Genomic DNA, 25,092 nt, shown 5'->3' with positions numbered 1-25,092 from the left:
AAAGAAACCCTGATCACCCTCGTTAGGAAGGCCAGTTACTGAAATGTATCATTGACTATAAGAGCAAGCATCTTTGAATTAGATTTTTTAAATAACTTTTTTTTTAAGCAGTTAAACAGTGATTTCTAGAATTTCGTTCTTGTTTAAAATTTTTGTTTATATTTTACACTGTGTCAATTTATTTATATTTTCATAAAATATCGTAAGTTTACAACAAATTAATCAGAAGTATATATCTTATTTTGCAAGCACTAAATAAAAAAATCTCAACAGCAATTTGAAGAAAAAGTAATAAACATCACAACACCACCATAATTATTTTTTAAAGGAAATCATTTCATGTCTGTATGTGTTTTTACAATGGGAGATAAAGTTTAAATGGGATTTTCATATGTTTGATATCTTGTTAAAACCTATTTCAGTAAAGATATATTTCTTTTTTAAATTAAAAAAAGTTGCCATTATTGTGTGTATTTCCAATATTTGTTCACTCATTTTAAACAAAAACAACTAAGCAAACCTGTGGGTTTAACAACTAAAATATAAAGAGGTTTTTATGTGTTTTAAATTCAGAATAATTAGAAAAAATGCCTCTAACTGTCTTTTCTTCCCCATATTTTATGCAAACTTGGACAAAAATAGCACTCTTTTTGCAGACAAAGCACACACAAATGTGAAGTCTAAGAACCATAGAATCCCATATCCACTAGTGACATGATGTTGTTACTAAATTAGTTATTTGATGTAACTTTGAATCTTTAAAAAGCATAAAAACCACAAAAAGCTGCTATATTTTGGCTGTTTTTTCAAAGGCGAGATTCCTACTTTAATAGCTATATATTTGCACAGATAAAAGATATCTTGCTTTTATTTCTTTTGCCTGAAAGATAAATGCCAAGGCTTCATTCTATTAAATTTTGAAACTTCCATAGTCGATAATAAGGTTAGAATAAAAACGTTAAGCATCCGTTGTCTCTTTTTAAAGAGGCTTTTAGTGCCATACCCTATACTTTAGGTCCCTGTACACAAACCACAAGTGTTAAAGAGCTGATTTTTAGTTAGGTTATAGCCAACACATATTTTTGAAGAGTTTTTGATATTTTTTAAAAACTCCATAACCCTAAGGTGAAAAAAAAAAAACAAAATAGATTTACGACGGGGCTCCAAGTGCGATGAGTTGCGCAAATTGCTATAAACTTTAAATGTGTTTTACTCCTTTGGCTATAGAAATTAGATTTTAATTTTTTCATCTTGTGATATCTGAGACATTGCAGATTAATGCCCCATCGGTCGTTTTTTCGGTCTTCAAAATTGAGGTTGGGACCATTTTTGGATAGGTGTGCGTAATACGGGTTATGGTCGGTCTGTTACTTAATTTATAGTGGCTGTTTTCCACAATTTTTAAGTTGCAACACCTTAACTAATACCCTTTTAAGATATTAGTTAAGGTTTTGCCCTTTAAATTGTAAAGATTAAACCATCTGTAAAAAGAAAATAAAAAATTTGCGGAGGTAAAATAATTTACCAATTACTTAAAATTATTTTCGTAATTTACATGAGATGAGTCATATCAGAGTCGGGGAAAACCATTTTCCTCTACATTACTTAATTCAACATATTTCGTTTTTAGTTACTAACACAAAATAATAACGCATCAACATGCTTTAAATTGACGGAAAAATAAATCGGAAATATTGTTATATTTTTATATCATGTAGTTTATTTAATCACATTAACGTAAAACGAACGTAATTTATACTTGATTTATTAATTATTTAATAGCTACTTGTTACATGTTTCTTTAACAAAGGAAATTGACTTTAAAACGTTAAATACACATTACTTAACAAATTTATAAAAAATAACTAAGCCATTGAGTACAAATACGTTTTACACAAAAAAAAAGTTAATTTACAATCAAACATGTGTATAACAAATTTAAAAATATGTAAACTTTCATCTTTTATATTGCATTAATGCGTCATACGATAAGCCTAAATAAAAAATTGTAAAATATAAGTAGACATAGAATGAAGAGAGAGGGAGAGAAAGAAAAGAAAAAACCAAACAAACTGAAAGACAATATACCTGAGTTTCGGTAACCTGTTGTTGTACTTAAGCTACTGTCATGCAGCTTCTCGGTTTTGTTTTATGACGTTATTTCATCTTGGCTCTTAGTAGAATTTAGTTTAATTTAAAAGACATTACAATAGATTTAAAATACTAACTAAAAAACAAAATAACTAATGCTTAAAATAGCCTAACAATAAATCGATAAAAAAAGATAAAATCAAATTGAGATATAAATAAATTGCATTTATATAGCAAAACATATTGACTTGGTTTATAGAAAATTTTAAAAGCAGAGAGTTCAATAAATTAAACTATCAATGAATTATTTTTAACAAAATATTGTTATATTATGAAGAATGTTACATTATAAAGAATGTGATTTTATGATATCATGTTATGCTGATTGAGTAATGGTTCAAGTTACCTATATCTAAGTTTAATTAGTAAGTTTAATTGGTAAAAATAAAATTTTAATTAAAAAAGACAAAAACAAACCATATAAACAAAATATTTTATTAAAGAAAATTAATAAAAAATTACAATAATAAAAAAAAAGTGAAAAAAGCGGCAACAAAAAGGTTATAAATATCTTCACTGATAGAAGACATATACAAACTTTTGGTTGCTGCTTTTTCTTCGGTGTCTCCCAAAACCCTGGTATGGATGAGCCCTCCATTTAAAGGACGGCTCATCTATACCGCCATTGGTACACCACTTATTAAAGGACCTCTCCGAGAGAGGCCCTGGGTGTTGGGAGCGATATCTTTTGTACACTGTGACCATTTTCTATAATCGCATGTGGATTACGTTTTAAAAATGAACTTAACTTTATTTTTATAGAGCATTGCAATAAATTATAAATAAAATATCAAAAAGCAATGAAAGTTATCAAAAATTAATATCAAATTTGAAAATAGGTCAATCATAAATGAATTAAATTCAAAAGATAGCTGACTATTTTCTATAGACGCAGTTCACATTTTTTAACAAAACTATCCAAAAAAAAATGTTTTTCTCACATTTTTAGTACTCGATTGGACCTCCTTTGCGCTCAATTACTTGATAAATTCGTTTTGGCATACTTCCCACCAAGTTTTCCAGCACTTTTGGCTCCATATCTTCCCAGCATTCTGATACCACTTCCTTTAGCTCTGTCACAGAGTTATATTGCTTCTCGTCAGCATAGTTACGTCTTACAATGATTCTCCAGATGTTTTCAACAGGATTCAAATCTGGACTGCGAGCAGGCCACCACATTTGCTCGATTTTTTTAGCTTCAAACCAAGCTTTAGTCTCGTTACTTGTGTGAATGCTGGCGTTATCTTGTTGAAAAACAAACTTTTTGCGTCGATATTTGTTTTGAAATGGAATCAAACATAATTTTAGCACATCAATGTATTCAGAACTTTTCATTTTGCAAGATGTAAATGCTAAATTTAACTTTCCTGTTGCACAAAACCCAAGCCAAACCATCAAAGATCCACCACCAAAATTCCTTGTCGAAAAATATTTGGGTTCTCTCCTCAAATCACGCCAGTAGCCACTAAAACCATCAGGCCCATCAAGATTAAACTTTTTCTCGTCCGAAAAAATCACCTGGTATTGAAAACAAAAATATTCAGCTATTTAGACATCTCACGTATTCATGAGAATTTAATCTAAAATTTCTTACTTGTTCCCAATCGCGTGCCATGTTTTCGCGGGCGAATTCCATCCGTTTCTGTTTGTGAACAGGCTTCAAATTTGGTGCTTTATTCATTTTTGATCTTACAATGTGTTGGCTGTCTTTGAGAACTTTCCTAATCGTCTCCTTGCAAACATTTAAACTCAAATCTGACTTAATTGTTTTCAAAATTTTTGAGGAATTTGATGCGAGTCGAACAATCCTGCGTTTTTTACGGTCTGAAACCTTAGATTTCTTTGGTTTCCTCTTGATTGTTGCTTAATCTGTTGGATTTTTCAAGAAATTACGCATAACGTGATCTGATCTCTTCAATCTTCTAGCAATTTCTCGATTTGGAACTTTTTCTCGATGATAAGCCAATATTTGACCTTTCTCAATATTGGTAAGGACCTTTCGTTTCGCCATTTGGTTAAGTTCAACTTAATTTCGACTCACAAAATAAAAAATACTACAGAATATAAGAAATTTGCGACAAAACTCGTAAAAACTTTAGTGCGTCTATAGAAAATTGCCACGTGAATATTAAATATTTAATTATTTTAATACAATCAAGATAGTTAATAATTAAATGCATACTGGATCATTGTTTTCTTACATATACTTATTCAAAAGTACCATTAGAACAATTTTATTACCACTGTAGCACTGTAAATCCGCTAAATTTTACATGCGTCTATAGAAAATGGTCGCAGTGTATTGCTCAAAAGTTAACGGATCTAAAATTACAAATAGAAGGATATAATAAAAATTTAAAATATTTGCAATTTTATTTAATCAAAATATAAAGCATATCCTCACCATTTTCACAGGATGAAGAGGATGCTAAAAATGTTTAAAAAATAAAAAAATAAAAAAATAAAAAAGAGTTAAACTGGTAAAAAATTTAATCTTAATAAAAATGAGTAAAATGCGAAGTTGAAAGATGTCATATTTGAATTTATCTTAATAATATTAATAAATTAAATAATTCTTTCACCTATAACAAATATTTCTCCAGAAAAAATACTTAAAATTTAAAACACAGTCCTACCAGTTGTACTTCTACCAGACACTAAAGATAAAAAATATACCTCAAAATAATTGATAAAATTATATTGACATTAATATATTATAATATTTTTTACCTAATTCTTTCATTTCCTCCATAAAGTTGTCTAAAGTAAGAAAAAAGACAACTGAAGCTAAAACAAACAAAAACTAAACCAAAATTGACTATAAACTAAACCAAAAGTATAAACTAAAATAAACTTTAAATCTTAGTATCTGTACCTCAGAAGACAAAGGTTGATTGTTCAGTAATGGTTTTTCACTTTTTTGAATTTTTTACTTTTAATTTTTTTCAAAAATATATTTAATGTGCCTCAAGAAAAATTAAATAAAACACGAAAAAATAACAAATTTAACCATCAAGAATAAGCCAATAAAGACTAATTATTTTACTATTTTTTCTCTCCTGGACAATTTCTACAGTGTTAAAACTGACCTTGGACTTTTGAGGTACAGATATAAGGCGCTACTGCAGTTTCTCCCCCCCCCCCCCCTTTTTTTTTATTTTTGATTATGATAGAGAACTTTATGCTGATTCAGAAAAATATAAAAACATGGACCTGAAAATCAACGGAAAGTGCTCTATTTCGAAGTCAAAGTTGAAAAAAATCCCACTAAAAACCCTAATATTCGCCATTTTGAGAATATTAAGTTAATAATTTTTTAGCTGACAAAAGCAATACATTTATAGCATGGTTTTTACATTAAAAAAAGTCGTTAAAGTATGTTTATCTCGCGCAATTTTCGTGGCAATGAAAATAGCCGTTTTTTAATTTATTAGAGAATAAACTATATTGCAAGTAATGTACTTTTGTAATGAATTTTAAAAAAGAATTCAGCAGTTTTGTTTCCTAAAAGAAGAACTTTTGAAACTTAGTTCATAGTTGTTTTATCACATGTAAAATTTAGAAAATGTTATCTTTAAACCGTTTTTTTTAATAAAAAAAACCAGCGTACAATAAAATAATAATTATTCATCAGTTTGTCTACATTCCCACACTCTACGTTCAACTTTTATTTGAAATCTTCCATTAATTTCATTTCGTTTATTACACTTTCGTTATAACACTTTTAAATAGTAATGCGAAGGCTGATGGAAACCAGGTCTGTTTATTGCGCAATGTAACGGTAATTAACTTTCGTTAAAAATGAAAGCGTTTTGAAAAAAAATGGCGAATATTAGGGTTTTTAGTAGGATTTTTTTCAACTTTGACTTCGAAATAGAGCACTTTCCGTTGATTTTCAGGTCCATGTTTTTATATTTTTCTGAATCAGCATAAAGTTCTCTATCATAATCAAAAATAAAAAAAAGGGGGGGGGGAGAAACTGCAGTAGCGCCCAGATATAAATACTTCATTTACTTCACTATACTAATCATAAACATATAATTTATACTTAGTTTTTTTTCCAACTCTCCTAAAAGAAAAAATAATGCTTAAGTACTTGAAGTTTTAAAATTCCAGTTACAGTACAAATAAACAAATTCCTGTTAGCAAATATCTAATAGCAAAAAACACTGACTTAATTCTTCCTTGACTTCGGTATCTAAATAATCAAAGCACTTAAATGTATAGACGGTAAAATATCTACTTAACTTTTTAAAAATAAACTCATTTAACTAATGTAATTAATAGCATTATTAGCTCTTTCTTTATCAACTAAAGAAAATGAATCTTAATTAAACTTACTTGATATAATATAATAAAAAGCTTTCTTATTGAGAATTTTAAATTTCTTCTCTTTATTTCTGACAATTTTAAGTAGGACCTAAGTTCTTGGGCTTATCGTAAAAATTATAAAAACCTACTATTTTACTTTAAAGTCAACAACGTTTTTTTAAAAAACATTTTCGTTACTTTTTAAAAATATAAATCCTTTAACACTTACTATCTCTCTCCACATTGTTGCCAACTAAACAGAAATACAAACAATTGATAGTGAATTTTCACTATGTTTGTAGGTTAAGTAGATTAAATCGATCTTTGATCTATTCAATCGGCTCTAACTGTTTACAACCTTATCATTAAACTATATTTATTTTCTTCAACCTGGTGTAATTTAACATAGATATTTTTTAATTATAAAATATTTAAGATTATAAGATTTTAAAAATTTAACATAGATATTTTTTAATTATAAAATATTTAAGATTATAATATAAGATTTTAAAAACCTGAAATTTTAAACCTACTTCAAAAAAAAAAACACATTAAAAAGTTTTTTTTTTCCTTTTTAAAACTTACTTTCTTCAATTATGCTGTTGCCATCTAAACAGAAAAGCAAACAAATATTGAATTCGATTCTTTCTTAAACCTCTTTAATTACTTCAATATTAAAATAATTATTTAATCTTTCTGGATTGAATTAATTTACATAGATTTTCGTCTAAACCAATTTATTATTGTAAAGTTAATTTAAATCAACAAACACAAAATAACTGCTATTGTAACATTTCATTAAAACAAAAGGGAACAAAACTTACTTCTTAGTAATTCAGCGACTAAAAATAAACATATCTTTAAGAACTAACTACCTAACATGATACGAATCAGTAACATGACACACATCAAAATAAATACAAACCTTCATCGACGATTTGGGACATTCTATCAATTCGATATAAAAATAAAAAGAAATATGATAAGAAACAACTTTAATATAAAAATAGACATATTAAGATATAAAAAAAAAATGTAAACGATTTAAGTGATAAAAGAGTATGTAAAATCAAGATGACCGTGTTGTCATTACAATAACAATTTATAAAATTCTCTCCTTTCTTCTCAGCTTTTACAATTTATATATATTTTCCAAGTTAATTGTGTACAATGAATTTCTTTACAATGAATATATGACACACGCACAACGCTCCTTCTGATGCGCGATACAAAAATGCAATTTTTACGCTAATTACAACACAGAATGTAACCTATTTGAAAGATATGATAAGATGTAATAGAACAGATATAATAGAAACGTGCTTTTTTAAATAACTGGAAATTACAATCTCAAAATTCCAGAACAGAAGAAAAACTAACAGCGCACAAACAAAACCTGTCCTTCACTAAGCGTAACAAAACAACCAAGAGTAACTAAAAAGTAAAAGCGCATTTAACTTTAGCATTACATTATTACAAATTACATTACGATTAGCATATTCAATTAATTACATTGTGTTTAGCAATTTTAATCAATGCCTAAAATAACTCATCAATGCGTCTAACTCATTACGCAAATAATTAATTTATTTACTAATATGTGCAGTAAACATATCTGGACATGAGAGCCAATTTGTCTTAACTCCATTTTTTGTGAATGAGTAAAATACAAATTTGATATTTATGTCGTATATTCCGTCTGGGCCATATTGCTTTCTAATCGTTGTTTATTGAGGTTTAATAGGAAACCACAATCGATTAAGTCTTAAATCCCTTTTATGAGCCAAAAAATCTTAAAATAGTATTTTTACTGTACTATCACATTTACCTTCCAAAAATGTTTCAAATTGGCTTTAAAGGTTACGTAACGTAGCCTTTAAAGCCGATTTGAATCATTTTTGGAAGCTAAATGTGATAGAATAGTAAAAATAGTTTTTAACCTGACATACTTTCATGTCTGTTAACCAAGCTGACCGCACCCGGGTCTTTATAAGTCTGTTCAACAGACCATTTTTATATTGTGGCCTCTTTGTTTCAATAATTTTTGGTAAACGGTAATTTGCTACCATTTACTAAAAATTCCTTTTGTTACTCGAAATTTAATTCTCTTAATTATTTTGACACTAATAAAGGACCTCCCTTCCCCGTTTTTGCTTTAATGGTGGTCAGGAGAATAGTTATTTTCATTAAGAGAAATCAAGTTTTTGATGAAGACCATTTACCAAAATAATAAAATGTAAAACAATGATTTCCATGTAAAAGAGTTTTTCTTTTTAATATATATAAATATTTAGGATATATAAGAATTTAACATATATAAGAATTTTTTCTTTCCTCAAAAGTGTTTCAAATGCAAACTATAAGCTAATTAACTAGTTAAACACCTTATAAAATTTAAGTAACTCGATATTTGACAAATGCGCAAAACTACCATATTCATGTTTTTTAAAGGTTTTTAGTTGCGACCCCCGGTTTAAAAGGATCCCCCAAATTAGGTACAACAAATTATTAGAGATAAAATAGAGAAAACTTTAAAATAATTGAACTAATTGCATATATTTATATCATTTTAACTGACAAAAGTTTACAATAAAAAGAAATCAGCGTCAATCGTAAATCTTAAAGAAAAAAAAAAAAAAAAGGAATTATGATACCATAATTACACACAAAAAAAAAAACACCACATAAAAACTGAAAATCAATTTACCTATTTATAGTAACCTATTTTAAAATAACAGTTCATTTTAAACATGAAAATTTAACTATAAAATCTGTTTCGAAGTAAAAAAGATTAACAATTCTAAAAAAAAAAAAAAAAAAAATCAAATTAAGATATAATTTGCATTTTTGGCATAATGATGCCTTGCCTTTTAGTAAATGAACAAAAGCAGTAAGTTCCAATAATGAAACTACCTATTATTCATTTTTAACAATAGACACCAACGTGAAGGTAAGCCAAGTAGTCTATCAACACAAAACAGCACAACAATAACACATAACAATAGAATATTTACACCCTTGATCCTAAAATCCAGCGAAAATAACACACCAAATTAAAATATGAAAAGCAAATTTAGAAAACCAATTTAAAGTTAACTATATATTTATCTTTTTACTCAACATATAACTACATAAAAGTATATTTGTTTTTACGTTCAATATTAGTTATTCAATTACTTCAAATTTAGGACATTAAAACACCCTAGATTTTAAGATCAAGGTTGCATACTCTCTCATACACATTACGCTAAACATTAACAGACATTATTATGTGTTTCCAGAATAATTAAAAAAGGCTAGACAACACCTAGCTCTAAAGCAGTAACACCGCCTGGCACTAAATGCTGCCAAGTCACACCTCTGCTATAAGTACACCGCTTGGCTGGCAAGATTATCAATCTTGCTCAACATAATGCCAAGTCACACCACTTTGAAAACATGGAAACAACATAATTTAAACATATATACGACTATAAACAAATATGGTGGTATATAACACATATAAACACATTTTATAACAATATTAAATGACAGGATATATTTATGAAAAACTATGAAAAAAAATATTAAAATAATAAATAAAGTTATACATACAAAATATGCTCACAACCTACAAACAGTAAATTTTCGAAATGAAAATCTAAAGACTATAAATTAAGAACATTAGAAAATATAACATTATTTGTGTAACACTTTTCACCTACCATACCTTGAATGAGATGTTTATCAATTTTGAAAAACAAACTATTAAATGCTCTAGTTCTTGAACATGCAACATATAGTTGATCATGAGAGAAACACGGTTTTTTGAGATATACCCCAACTCTATCAAATGTTTGACCTTGACTTTTGTTAATTGTCATTGAATAAGCCAATCTGACAGGAAACTGACGACGTTTTAGAACAAAAGGTAAATTAGAATCTGATGGAGCCAATTGAATTCGAGGAACAAAAACCCGTTTACCACCAGAAACACCTGTCAAAACCTCTGCATCAATATAATTATTTTGAAGAGCACAAACTTTCATTTGACTGCCATTGCATAACCCAGCTTTGAGATCTAAGTTTCTAAGTAGGAAATTACACAACCAATTTTTAATTTTAAACAATCAGGTGGCATACCTGAAGGTGTTAAGCGGTTCAAAAACTCAACAGGAAAGTTATTTCTTTCATTAAGGTCATCAGTGTCAATTTGATCAGCACTTAAATAAATATTGACCTCACCCGGCAGACATTCAAGCACTTCTTCATTGATTGATAATGAATAAACATTAGTTGAAGTTAAAATCACGCGTTTAGAATAATCATTTTGATCAACATCTCCAAAAATCTTTTCAACAGTTATTCATTTTCTCTAATAATTCACTGATTTGGTATTTCAATGCATCGTTTAAAAGGATCCTCTTCTTTGACAGGTATTGTTCCATCCCCAAGTTTTAGTAGCCATTGGGAAAACTCACCTTCCCCATCTTGTACTCTCATATTTTCAGTTAATGCAAACTTCTGCGCCCATTGCCAATAAAAAGAACATTTTATACACAATTCACTATTTCAGGTGGTTGTCCTCTTTTCACAACAGGCAGAATTTGCCTAATGTCACCACCAAAAAGAATAGTTTTTCTTCCGAACGGAAAATTGTTGTTGCAAATATCTTTTAACAACCAACCAATTGCATTTATTTGTTTACATGTTCATATAAGACATTATACTGCTTGCTACTCAGTTTGTTTTGGTTGTTTCTGATGAAAGCAAGGCGTTTGCCTTCAATTTTAACAAACGCATCAATAGCATATTGCTGAATGAACTATTGGGTAGAGGATGACCTCTTGGGTAAATAACAACTTCCCTGGAAGCAGGTGGTGCACCATCTTCACCAACAAATACAACTGCAACTTCATTATGTGAAGGGAGATTATAGCGACTTATAGCGATTATAGCAATTTATGCTGAAACATCATGATTCAAAAATATTTATAGCAAAATGTAGTAAACAGCGCTAAAGACAAAAAATCAAATTGAGATAAAACAATTTTTATATATGGCAAAATAATTTGTATTGGCTTTTAGTGAATGATTAAAAGCAGTGACTTTTAATAAAAAATACCTATTTACCATTTTTAACAATAGACACCAACATAAAGATAAGCCAAATGTCTATTAACTCAAAAGATAACTAAAAAACATCACAGCAACAACACACAACAATAGCACACACCATAAGTCAATATAATATGTATATAATATAATTTAAGTAAGATAACATTCAAATATAACAAAACGTAAGTAACAACATTACACAAAATGTTATTAAAATACATTATTATGTATTTTTAGAATAATCTTTAATAATAAAGGCTTGAAAACAGCTAGACCTAAAGCAGTAACAGTTTGACACTAAACATCATCGTGTAACCCTCTGTTAAAAGTACATCACTTGTCTGGCAAAGTTGACAAATCTTGATGTACACGTTTACCAAGTCAAAGCACTTTGAAAACACATATGTACCAACTATTAACACAACAAATGTGTTTAAATAAGTATATAAGGTTAAATATATACCTTATATATATATATATATTTAAACACATTTTTAAAACAATTATTTAACACATATTAACACATACACAAACAATAAAAAAACACTTTACATTATAATAAAAACACATTGATAAAACAACTATACAGCACTTATTACTACATACACATACATATCAAAAAAGCATATATGCAAACAATAAACGTGTGCAAACAAAAATTTGAAAAATGATTTGAGAAAATTTAAAAAGATTCAAAGTAAACAAAATATATATTTACAAACGATACTCTTTACCTTCCTTTTTTTTTTCATAAGAGCTTTAATCTTCATAACAAAATTTAACCTTTACATACAATAACATGTGACATGCAATGTCAGTGTTGGCACAAAATTTTAACTTATTTTTCTAAATTTTCTAAAAAAGAACAAAAGTAGTTAATAGCATCACACATATCTCAAAGTAGTAATAACCATTTTATGGAAATAGCATTAGTATAACTTTAAATAACATCCATACCCTTATTTTCCTTCTAAAAAATAAAATAATAAAAATAAAACTGCTAAAAGAAAAACTAAAACAAACAAAAAATAAACGATTTAAAAAATTAAAATCTTTTCTACTTTAAATCCTTTCTACTTTATCTAATAAAAATGTATATATAACTATTTCATATACTTACTTCAATTATAATTCGATCTTAACGATCATAATTTATCTTAATATGATTCTTTATGTAATATATCTAAACAAATAATTAAATTCCAAGAGGAAAAAAGTTTTAACTCGCTTCATGGATATTTCTCCAATGGCCGCGTGCATTTTGAGCAAGCGTTCTTTCAAAGCCTAGTAACTAATGACGAAACGACGTTGAGCATTAAACATTAAACGTTTCTGTACTATTTATATTAAGATGAGCGAAAACAAATTATTATATCTTATACGTAAAGATAAAAAAACGCTCGTAAAGTTATTATGTCTTTCAATTATTTTGAAGAAAAGAAAAAAAAAAAAGGAGGATTGAACAGCATTTATATTTTAGTATTGGACAAGTGTCCATATAAGTATCCAGCTGATTCTTGAACTGAAAATCCGAGTCAATGGCCTTCTTTAAGCTATCATAATCATACCTGATTAAAATTCAATTCTAATATCTGTTAGTTTGATTGGCTGGTGTTGTAAATATTTATGTTTGTTTTGTGAATATTTTTTTTTCTTTGTGAATATTTATGTTTGCTTACACTTGTTTCTAAGTTTTAAAATTGTTTAGGCATCTTTTCTCCAGAAGCTATGGAGAATTACAAGTCATTAGAGGCTTGGAAGTACTTTCAAGAAGGTTGGGTAAAAAATGTTGCTCACATGAAAGTAAGTCAACATATCATGATCTTAAAATGTGATGTTCGACCTTCATATAGAATCACATCTCCTAATCATAAGTTTTGGATAGCTATTGATTTACTTGGTAATGTAGTGACTGCTCACTATAATTGTAAGGCTGGGTAAGTATCTGTTGAGCATTTGAGTATGATAACTTAACACCTAAAAACTCTTGTTTTGTGAACTTTTTTTTTAATTTTTCAAATGCGATGGTATTGTTCAAACATGTTTTTATTTTATTTACATCTATAGTTAATTTTTTTTTACAGCCTTAGTGAAACATACTCACATGTAGCTGCAATGTTATAAAAAATTGTTGTTCGCATTGGAATGATATTGTCCACACCAACTGATTTACCATGTCAATCGAATCAAACATTTATTAAAAATATTGTTGGTTCTCCAGTTTCATCTATCAGTTTATATTCTGATGCTGCTAAAGAAAAACTAAAGAGAAAAAGAATAAGTAAAATGCCTGTTTCTCCAACCAATATTGAAAAAAATGAGATTTGCAAAGTGTACAGCCCAAAACAGCTGCTCTTCATTTGTTCAAAAATTATAAAGATTAATTTATTCACCTAGAATCTACTTTTGTGGCAAATTTGCTACTATCTCTTAGAAATTTTTTCATCGAAAACTATAAATCTCTAGATAAAGAGCAGTTAAGTTCCTATTATGATGAGAAAAGAAAAGTTTTAAAAATCAATTCTAATGACATTGTCTATGTTGAAGAAGCAACTCGAAATTAATCATTGTATGATTCTTGGTATCAGGTACGAGTAGGCCGATTAACTGGTTCTACTTTGTATCAAGTTTATTTTGCTTGAGTTGATACACCACCTAAATCATTAGTTTTTATTTGTTCTGAAAAGAATGTAATTATAAAAAGTCCTCCAATAGTTTGGGGACGAGAAAATGAGATAAATGCATTGACTTTTTCGCACAAATTTATTCAGACTACAATAAATCTCATAATTCAGTGCCACTTTCTAAGATTTTTGTCCATCAAAATTTGAAAGTTGAAAAATTAGGACTTTGTATAGACTATGAAAAACCATGGTATGCAGCATCTCCTGATGTGCTTCTGTTTATTGCACTAGTTGTAGGCATTGTGCTTTGGAAATTAAATGTCCTTATATTTTAAAAGATAAATCTTTGAAAGAAGAAATATTGAAAGATGTTTTTTATGTTGGTGTAAATGTAGATGGGAGATATTTTTTAAAAAAACAGCACAAATATTTTTTCCAGGTTCAGCTTGAAATGAGAGTTACTGGAGTTAGTTATTGTGATTTTATGGTGTGGACATCCAGTGAGTTTATAGTTTTACGTAATGAACCAAACAGCAGTTTTATCGAATCTGTGTTTCATGTGATAGTTTTTGGAATATGCTTATTTTCAGGGAATTAGTAACAAGAGAATTTAAATCAGGAATGAAGTTGCCTCAATACCAAATGAAACTATCAATTAAAATGACAGTGTGTTTTTTATTTGTAAATCTAAAAGGTCAGAAAATGGCGATAAAATCGTAGGCTGTGATTCATGTGGTAACTAGTTTCATCTTAAATGTATATCTTTAAAATTAGTGCCAAGATTGAATATATGGTATTGCAATAGCTGTAATTACAAGAAAAAGTTTGCAAACAAAAATATTTCATAAATATTTATATATAAATATTTTTTATAGTTTTAGCAAGCAAAAAAACTTTTTCACTATTTCATTTTTTAAATATTTTTTTAGAAACTAATGCAATAATGGAGCAGTGCGAATGCTGAGAAATGAAATGAAAAAAGCATCATTTTGCTGAAATAAAGATTATCAAACTTTTGTATAACGGCTATTTTCATAGCCACAAGTTTTTAAAAACATAAAGGCATATGATGCAATATCGAAAAAACTATTACAGATTAGCTTTAATTATCTGGATTAATTAACTTTGAGATTGCGGGGAATATCCAGTAAAAGAGTTTTATTATCTGATTGATAAAAAGAAGTTGACTGCGGATCTGGGTACCGCTTCGTGTTTTTTTTTGTTTTAAACAGTATTTTACGTTAAAACAAGACTTTACCGTATTTAATGTTCAATTCTCCGCATGTTTTTTATTTTTTCAAACTGATTTTTATCTATTTTTGACAAACTAAATGTTAAGTGTGAGATGTAAAATGAGAGTAAAATCTTCTCTAAAACATAAAGCTTCGTAAAACTGTAAAATCAGTGTAATCTTGAAGTTCACCTTTACTGAAATTGTACGAACCGATTAATTTACTGAAAAATTGTGTTTATAGATTATTAAATTTTTGACCCTATAAACCGTACGGAAACATTTACAAAGACTTTTTATACTTTTTTGGGGAAGTCAAACACCACACTCAATTCCTAAAAATATTTAAAGCAATATTAAGACTTTATTGAAATCAGATTGCTTATTGGTATGACCAATATTTTACCATACCTAGAAATATAAAGCTGCAAATTTGAACAATCTGATTTGCAGTTTTACATTAAATAATAAATTTATTTTTATACTTTTATTTACTTTTTATACTATTCCCACCCACTCTTGTATTAAGGACTCAAGACTATGGAAAGCGTTTTGGATATGCGGAAAAACTAAAAGTTGAAAGAAATATCCGGAATTCCGGCAATATCCGGAAAAAGATAATCCCTAACAACACACCGTTTGCCCTACCCTCCTCTCTTCATCCTTCACGTCGGCCTTACTTATTTAATGTAAACAATTCTCTACGTCAAATAATGCCTTTATTGAGATATGGGGCTATGAAAACAGCCGTGTTAAGAAAAGTTAGGATGAAACATCTTTATTGAACACAATTTCTGAAGCAGAGATTTGTGCTTTACCTTTGTAAAGGCTGGATTAATTAACAAAGAGCAACTTCCAACAGCAAAATCGCTTTATAAAGTAAAGCCTATATCTGATAAAATTTGATCACCTGGCACATGAAACTTGCTAGATGTAAACTCTGATTTTCGAGTTATTTGATTATCTGAAGCTCTCCCACCATAACATTTTGAAATAAAGTTAATTGCTCTAAGAGGTGTGCATGAGATAAGACATTTAATCTTATATATTTTTTATATTGGCTGTAAAATTGAGCACTTGCCACAAGAGATGATGGTGATTCCACAAAAATCTCAAAAACAATAATTGATGTTAGTCTTGGGAATTTTTTCTTGAAAATAGGAGGCATTGTTTCATATATATTATCTCGATCTTGCATTTTTATTAAAAATTTCAATTTTACATACCTAATGTCAATCCATTTCCAAAAGTTATCCAATGCAGTACTTTTTTTAAAGCCAAACATAAATGATAACATGTCAAAGTTAATGTTGTGTCTTAACTTTACTTAGCAGAAAGCAATTTGATCTGCCGAATCCAATTTTTTAATCAAATTTTCTTGAGCTCCTTTGCATAGGAAACAAAACAGCTTTTCTAATACTGGAAGACTAACTCCAGTAAGCATATTGCACTTATCAGGATTGGCTCGAATTTTATTTATTCCTAAACTGCAGTTGCTATCTTCTATCAACAACCACTTCACATAAATAAATCTCTTTCTAATGGAAGCTTATTTATTTCAGTGTATAATTGTTGTTTTTCCGAAGTTGTCACATGTCTTCCAATATCAATTTCAGATTTCTCAATTAAAGGTTTTCCGAATTCAAATGACTTTTAGTTTAACTTTGCTAAATATCGATGTTTCCAGCAACACCCTTTTATTTAAAATAAAAAAAAAATACATATAGTATTTTGTATACTTATATTTAATATTTAAATAATTTTTAAATAAGCAATACCTTCTACATAACTCTTACTAGTATCTTGGGCTGGAACATCTTCATTAAATAAAGGAACACTGAATTCTGAAAAATATTTAAAATATTTTTACAACTTTTGCAAATAAAAGATAATAGCAAAAAGTAAACAAAATTAAAAATCAAAAAAGAAAAATTAATTTTAAGTTATACTAATACCTTGTTTATACTATACCTTGTTTATAATTTTAAGTTATACTAATACCTTGATCAATGCTGGAACATTGTTCTAAATTAAATTTGTTATGTTGAGATTTAAAAATGTCTGGAAAAATATATTTCAAAAATCTATAGGGTAGGGTGGGGCGAGATGCCCCCCCCCCCCCCTTAACAAACTTTAGCGTATATAATAAATGCTTTTACATTTTCAAGTAGTTTTTCTTTCTAATATCAAAGTTTACTTATAAAAGATGACATTGGTGAGATAAAATAACCACTTTATTACTCGTGATATTTTAAATTTAAAAACACTAATAATTGTGCAAGGAGACATCTTGCCCCAGCCGTGGGGCAAGATGCTCTAAGGAGTGCATCTTGCCTCAAACCTTTAAAACAGTTGTTAAAAATAACTATCGGTTAAAATAAAAGCTATTAATAGTTTTTTGTAAAAACTCTTTGTATTTTATTAAAATAACTGAAATACAAACACTTTAATTATTCTAAGCAATTGTCTTGAAGATAAATAGCTTCTTTTTAATTTATATCACTAAAATAAATGTTCAAATAACATATACATGATTATGATTCACAGTAGTAGCATAAGTCTGAATCTTCTGGACCACATGAAAAGTGGTACCAAGATGTGCATTTAGTACATTGTGTCTAATTATCGTATGGACAAAAGCATATGGTGCATAGAGTTGTATCAGTGATAAAACGTTAAGAGTTAGAAACCATATCTTTCTTCCTTTTCATTTGTTTCTTTATTCCATTAGGTCTTTCTGCTTTCTGCTTTTCAGACTTCTTTACCTTTTTTGTCTTCAAGTTTATTGATTTCATTTTTTACTTAATCACCTTAAGTGCAGCTTTTTTTTTACGCAAAATGACTGCTTGTTGCTTTTCTTTTACATTGCTTTCATGCGCTTCTAGTCGCTTCTTGAAAGGTGAAGAAGTAGGTTTTCAGCTGACTCTGTCTTTCTATGTCGTTGTCTTAATATAGGAATTTTGGGACGTGGAGAAATCTTTTCCAAAATTTTTTAGGGAGACTTAAGGCCAATTGGCAAAACTGCATCATCAACAGCCTTCAATTTTGCAGCAGTAAATGTTGTGCTTGTGACATTTGGCAACTGTTTAGGTGCAACAAAAGGCATATTAGACAATTCACTAGATTGCTGACAGATTTCCAATGGCTCAGCTTCAATAGTGAGCAAAGCTGCATTAAAGGCTTCATCGTTAAAAATAAGGTCATTTATTGGGTATAAACCAGAACATCTAAACCCATAGATTGCTTTATCAATGTTTGCAGTAAAGTTTTAGGCAGTTGCAAAAATACCTGCCATGTCAAAAAATGAAATTCTACGCCCCTGATGTGATAACATCCAGTTGCTTGCTGCTGTATTGTAGCCAACTTTCAATAGTTTAAAAAATGTACGATCTAAAGGTTGCATCTTGTGTGTACAATGAGGTGGAAGAGTTATGAGATGGATCCCATTGTCACGACAAAAGTTAATGGCCTCAAGTGTTTTGTGACTGTGATGACCATCAAGTACAATTAATTGATCATTAGTTTTAGATGCATGAGTTACAGCAGCAAAATGTATTAATCATTCAATGAATAAAGATGAATCAGTCCATCCACTAGAGCTAACTCTAATAATTGAGCCTGAACGTGCACCAACAGCCAGCCTATCAGTCATTCGCTTACGGGGAATTATAAGTAATGGTGGGACATAAGTGCCACTTACACTCATTGCACACACAACTGTCACAGTAGCACCTCTCTCTCCACTAGTCATTTTTGAAACTTGTCGTTTGTCTTTCATTGCATTTATTTTTCCTGGGTTAAGGACATTTGTGATTCCAGTTTCATCCATATTCCAGAGCTGTTTGGCTGAAAACTTATATTCTTGAAAAACTTATATTCTTATATGACTTGAATCCTCGCAGCCAATCCACTCCAGCCATTTTTTGACTCTTTATTAAAAGGATTATCAATTCCCATTTGTTTAGCAAAATCATAAGCCAGGCGACGCACATCTATTGTTGCCAAGCCTAATAACGCTCTTTCCATAATCTGAACTTGTGTAACAATCTTTAATTCAAATTCTTTACTAAAAACAGGAGATTTTCCACACAGAGACAAACCACCAGCTATTTTTACTTTTCCATCTCGATGACGCTGTAATATTTTTTTGTTAATACTAAATTCTGATGCAATATTCTTTAGACTGCAGCCCAACTTCGTTGCATAAAATGCTGACTTTATTCTATCATTTGTTGCTCCTCTCTGTGTTATTCGCACATAATTTCTCACCATTATTTATAATATTTAAATATGCATCTAAAGAAATATTAAAACCTTAAAATTTTAATAATATGAACATACAAACACATACACAGTATTATATAATTATTAAATACATTATTACTTTATACATTACATAACATCCATAAATTAACCCTCTTTGAGTTAAATAAGAACTTACTAAAGTTACATGTACATACAAAATTACTCAAAATTATTAATGATAACACGATGTTGCAATTATTAATAATATGATGTTGCAAGCTAAATACAGCTCCTATTAGTAAAAATTGTATTACACGCATGTAATAATACATGAAGTTGTATTACATTCAATTCCTGATAAGTAATTGAATGTAATACAACTTCATTCAGCTGAATGCAAATGCATATTTGTAAAATTTTTACAAATATGCATTGAATTGCAGCAACTGCATGTGATACAGCTTCATTTTACTTAGCATATATATTATAACATTTATATTATATATAAAATTATTTTAAAAAGCTATTTATAAATATGCATAAAAGTTGTCAACACATAAACCAACATATAAACATTGTCAATAACTAAATTATGAAACGCTATTATGTTCGAAACACATTTTAAAAATGGTAGAAATTCCGTAAAACTACGACACAAGAAGCCCTTTGAGAGCATCTTACCCCACGTAACCGATGACATCTTGCCTCATCTGTAGTGAGTGCAAGTTTAATACAAATAAAATTAAATTAATTGGTCAGTTATAAACCTTTTTTACTATATATTATTGTGGGATAAATTCTCTATAAAACAACACGTTTCTTACCTTAATCGCATAAGTACTGCCAATAAACATTCGAATTTAGAAGCAACTTACAAACAAAATACTCCAAAAAAGTTATAAACCGATTTAAACATCAACTAACAGCGATATTAAAAACATTTTTTATTCCACGATACTGTTTTAACTTTATCAATGGTATAATAGAGGAATAAAACATTATTATTCCATGAAAGCAAAAAAGAGTTCTAACCCACGGCTCATCTTGCCCCACCCTACCCTACAACAATCCAAAATGTAAAAAAGAAAAAAAAAATTAAATAAAAATTACTTTATACCATGACTATAACTGGAAGATTCTTCTAAAACATTTTTGTAACATACAGGAGCAATGACATCAGATTGTTGCAAACACCCTACAGTATTAACTTGAATATCATTTTCCTTTAAATATAAAATAAACTTCTTTATTTTATGAAAATTTATTGGATTAGTTTTAAAACATTTACAACCTCTACTATAAATGACAATCAATATCATTATTGGTTATATACAACAATTTAAATCATAAATAACAAAATTAAATAATTCATTTTTTCACTTAACTTCATTTATTATCCTCTTTTTTTCAACGACAAAATCAACTTCGTCACTTAATGATTGAGAAAATAGTTTTAACTTTTTGCATGCAGAAACACGCATTTCTGAAAAAAAATTTAAAAGTTCAACAATGTCAAAGTAATTTAAAAAAGGGACAACAAAGCAGACAATAATATTAACTTTTTCTATTTATCCTCCTATTGACTCGGTTAATTATGTTATTATTGACATTTTTTTAAAGAAGAAAAATTGAAGGAGCTGAGTCGGGATGTTTCTCAAAGAGTTCTCTTTTACCTAAAGTTTTTAAAAAAGTAGTATTTATTGAAATTTAAACATAAACATTCGAAGATTTAGGAGACCACAGTTTCCTCGACGATGTGCTATCTGCAGTTAAAAGAAAATGGTTAAATGCGGTTTATCGCATTTAACCATCTTTTTCTAACCGTTTTTATTCTTAGGAATACGATAAAACTGAAGTTCTTTATCTTTTTTACAATTAGTTGTGCAACCTACAACACAACAACTCCTTAGCATCTTTTTGTCATAAAAAACAGTTAAAACGCTATTTGATATTTGTGTTTGTTTTCCCTCCATTCAAGATGGTTATATTATTTCGGAATTCGACGTGACGTCACGCCGACTAGATGGATATCATTATGATGCAGTTATTTTTTTATTAACATCTAAGATTATTGGTAACCCTTATTATAATATATGTAATTTATATATGTTAAGATCATCTGACATTAGAACTACATATACATCATAATAATGTTATGCAATTCTCATCATTTAGTTATTTTAAAGTTACACCAGAGTTAAGGCAGCTCATAGCAAACTAAACTTTTCTTGCGCAAATTGAGCTGAACTATTTTTTAAAAAGTTTGGTCAACCCATTTTAGTTTGGTGAATACCGATAGTTTAGGGCTGAACTTACGCAAAAACTTACGAAAGTTTTTTTGAAATGCAACTTGGCAAGTTTAGTTTATACGGACTTTTACAGTTTTTAACTTATACCAAACTAACGACAGACTGACGCAAAAATAATGTTTTGTGAATATTCATCCAGAACTTTTACGAAACGTTCTTAGAACGTACCCGAACGTTTTGTGTTAGCTGGGAACACGGAAGTGTAAAATAGGTAGTAGTCTCACAAACTACTAGTTTGAGATGCCTCTAATACATCTGAGTTCAGATGTCTATAAGGTGTTAAAGTAGTAGCCGTCTTTTTTTAGATTGCTAATTTGAGGTGTTTGAAGACATCTAATATGCAGATGTCTCACAGATAATTGATATGAAATGTCTCAAACATATCTGAATTCAGACGTCTAAAAGAGGTCAATATTGTGATTTCTTTTAGATGGCATTTAGAAACCAGTCTGAGACGTTGTTAAGATGTCATTAGGCTGGCAAAAAAATATAAATTTATGTAAGTACGTTATATTAAGTTATATTTAAGAAAAAAATGTTATGTCAAACAAAAAAATAGATTTTTATTTGAAACTTATACACTAATCAAAATACAAACATAAAATATAAGACTTGATTGTCATCAGTTTCCTAGTGTTTAAATGACCGTTCGATAATTCCACCGCCAATTTTAAACGCCAAAACTGGCTTCAAAAAATTTGACGTATACGCTTCCAGTTATATTTTGAGATCAGCGAGCCAGGATATATTTCAACAATGTGTAAAAATTTTTCAAAAAACAAGGCATTGCACCCTACACCACCAAATTCTCTGAAATTTGGCACAAAAGTGTAAAGATGTAAGTTAGGAAAAGCTGTGATTTTTTTAAAAAAATCTCTAAACTTAAAGTTTGTAAGATTTTGACTGAAAAATGAGGGAGAGATAGTGCCGGAATTTTGTCCGTTTACCACAACCCTTATAAAGTGCTTGTAGTAACTTTGCAAAGCTCAAATTTGGTAACAAAGAAGTTTGAATCCTGTTTTATCTGAAAATTATAGATTTGTTTCTCTTAAAACAACAAAATATAGTTTATTTCAAGATCTACAAAACGCACTTACTAATGACACTAAAAAAGAGGATTCACAACTATAGCTCTAGAAAAAATCTGACTGAAATAAAAAGCTTTTGGTTTTAATTTTCTTAAAGATTAGATCATTCCATACCAATCACTTCCATACCAAGAGCAGAGCCACGATACACATAAATACAGGTAAAGATAAAGATACCGATACAGATAAATTCAACAAAGTGCTAGAAGAAAGATTGTCTTTTTCAATACTAATAAAAGAAGCCACTGGCAAAGTTGTATCATCTGATTATAGTTCACAGTTCTATTTATAATCTTCTGATTTTTAACAGAAGTTGATTTAGAATGACTTTGGTTTACTGAACACACGGTTTAATGTGCTTCAACTTTTCACTCAGAATTAAATTATAGTCATAACAACAGAGCTTTGATACACCTACATACATAAAGTTTTTACTTGACATATTTTTAAGAAGGTTTAACTCTGTGTGTTCTTCAAGTAGATTTGGAACTATATTAATCAAAAATACTTTGTTATGGTGGGCGACAAGTAAATGGATTTTGCAGAAATTCTTGTAGTAGTCGTATAAATAAATTTTTCAGTAGAAAAAACTGAACTTTCATTAAATTTATAAGCAGTTTTTTTATTATTGACAATAAAAGAAAGACAGAATGTTCTTTTAAAATTCGTTGTTTTCTGGAGCGTTTTTACCTTGTTTTGTAATTTCGAAAAACTGCTATACCACTTGAATCTATAACGTTTTAAGGTATAAGACCCCTCGAAACTTTTTAACTAAAATAACTCTTTTAAGAAAAAACCAACTTCATTCTGGGAAAGAACTAGGTAACAACATTTAAAAAAATAAAAAATAATTTTATTAGTTTCATGGTTACCAATTAAAATAGTCAACATTCCAAAATGTTTGTGCCACCCCAGCCATACTATATCAGTTACTGAAAGCATTTAGGGTGTGAAATTTTGGCAAAAGGTTAATAACATGTTTATCTACAAACTTTACTAAAACTATTTTAAAAAAATTAATATTTTAGTTACACTGAAATTTTTAAAATGGTGCATTAAAAAAAAAAAATTTTTAAGGTCAAGCTTGTATAAATAAAAAACTTTTTACAACATTGCAAAACTTTTAGTTCCAATTGTAAAACTAGATCCAACAAATATTTGCTGAAAGTTTCATGCAAATTGAACATACCATTAATGAAATAGGATGGTCGGGAGGTCAAAAACTGACATATTGAGAAAAACGCATTTAAATATAACATTCATAATTGCACCTAAAATTTTCAATGAAAATGTCAGTTTAAAAACAGTTACTTATAAGAACATGAACCAGGATCATATAGACTACTTTCTTGGTCATTATCTGCATCTTCTCTTTTTTTTTTTTTTTTTGCATCCACGAATTACTTTTCGTTGCTTTTTTGATGTTGTTTGATTTTGATACTCAACAAAAATTAGACGCTTTTTGTTCATGATTGAACAACCTTGAAAAGTATATATTCCTGGAATCACATTCAACTTTTCAAATAAAAGAACACTTGCATTTCTTCTAATATTAAATTTGAAACACCGTCATAAACTCTGAACTCCAACTGTGTTAAAGAAACATACTTTGTTTTGGGTATGCGCTGCCATATCATCCCATTAAAACTTTCATTTTGGTTTTGGGTACTACCATGAAGGCATTTTTTAAAAAGTTCTTCTTGAGATAGATTGAAATAAATAGGTTTTAAATGGCTGACAACTGAGAGTAAAAGGCCTGTGCCTTGTTTGTAGGCAGCGGTTTTATTAGCTTTGTCCTGATTATAACGACACCAGCTATTGATACCATCAGGGCAATAATCATGCCAATTATTTTCAGCTGCAGATACATATTACAACGTTGCAAATATGGCCTTTTTCATACCTTCTAAATCATTTACATTTTACAACAGCAATTCCATAGTAGTTTTGTAGACGGTTAATTATAGTATTTGTTAAATTTGTTAGATCGAACGACTAAACATTCTTTGTGCACCAATCATTTACATACCAAGTGC

General features: G+C 28.8%; 2 long non-coding RNA genes and 2 pseudogenes across 3 annotated transcripts; 1 reads left to right on the top strand and 3 right to left on the bottom strand.

Moving 5' to 3' along the window:
- Positions 1–4,473: 4,473 nt before the first annotated feature.
- LOC149881515 (uncharacterized) lies at positions 4,474–5,046 on the bottom strand. Its single transcript, XR_016445905.1, has 3 exons — positions 4,882–5,046; positions 4,788–4,808; positions 4,474–4,579 (listed from the first exon to the last, which is right to left on the bottom strand). It is a non-coding gene; the product is annotated as an uncharacterized LOC149881515 (long non-coding RNA).
- Positions 5,047–6,267: 1,221 nt separating this feature from the next.
- On the bottom strand, positions 6,268–7,593 carry LOC149881514 (uncharacterized). Of its 2 annotated transcripts, XR_016445907.1 has the most exons (4): positions 7,287–7,593; positions 7,048–7,071; positions 6,692–6,715; positions 6,268–6,462 (listed from the first exon to the last, which is right to left on the bottom strand). It is a non-coding gene; the product is annotated as an uncharacterized LOC149881514 (long non-coding RNA). The 2 variants fall into 2 exon arrangements; XR_016445906.1 differs by lacking the exon at positions 7,287–7,593 and having other exon boundaries at positions 7,048–7,226.
- Positions 7,594–13,287: 5,694 nt separating this feature from the next.
- LOC145186463 (uncharacterized) lies at positions 13,288–14,633 on the top strand (annotated as a pseudogene).
- Positions 14,634–16,176: 1,543 nt separating this feature from the next.
- Positions 16,177–21,632, bottom strand: LOC149881513 (uncharacterized; annotated as a pseudogene).
- Positions 21,633–25,092: the final 3,460 nt, after the last annotated feature.

The sequence above is a fragment of the Hydra viridissima genome, unplaced genomic scaffold, assembly GCF_058129835.1.
Source record: "Hydra viridissima isolate aposymbiotic clone 2 unplaced genomic scaffold, HvirCarnegie_v1 scaffold_12, whole genome shotgun sequence".
Lineage (NCBI taxonomy): Eukaryota > Metazoa > Cnidaria > Hydrozoa > Anthoathecata > Hydridae > Hydra > Hydra viridissima.
The sequence above is the reverse complement of the archived record's forward strand: the minus strand, read 5'-3'. Positions and strand labels throughout refer to the sequence as shown.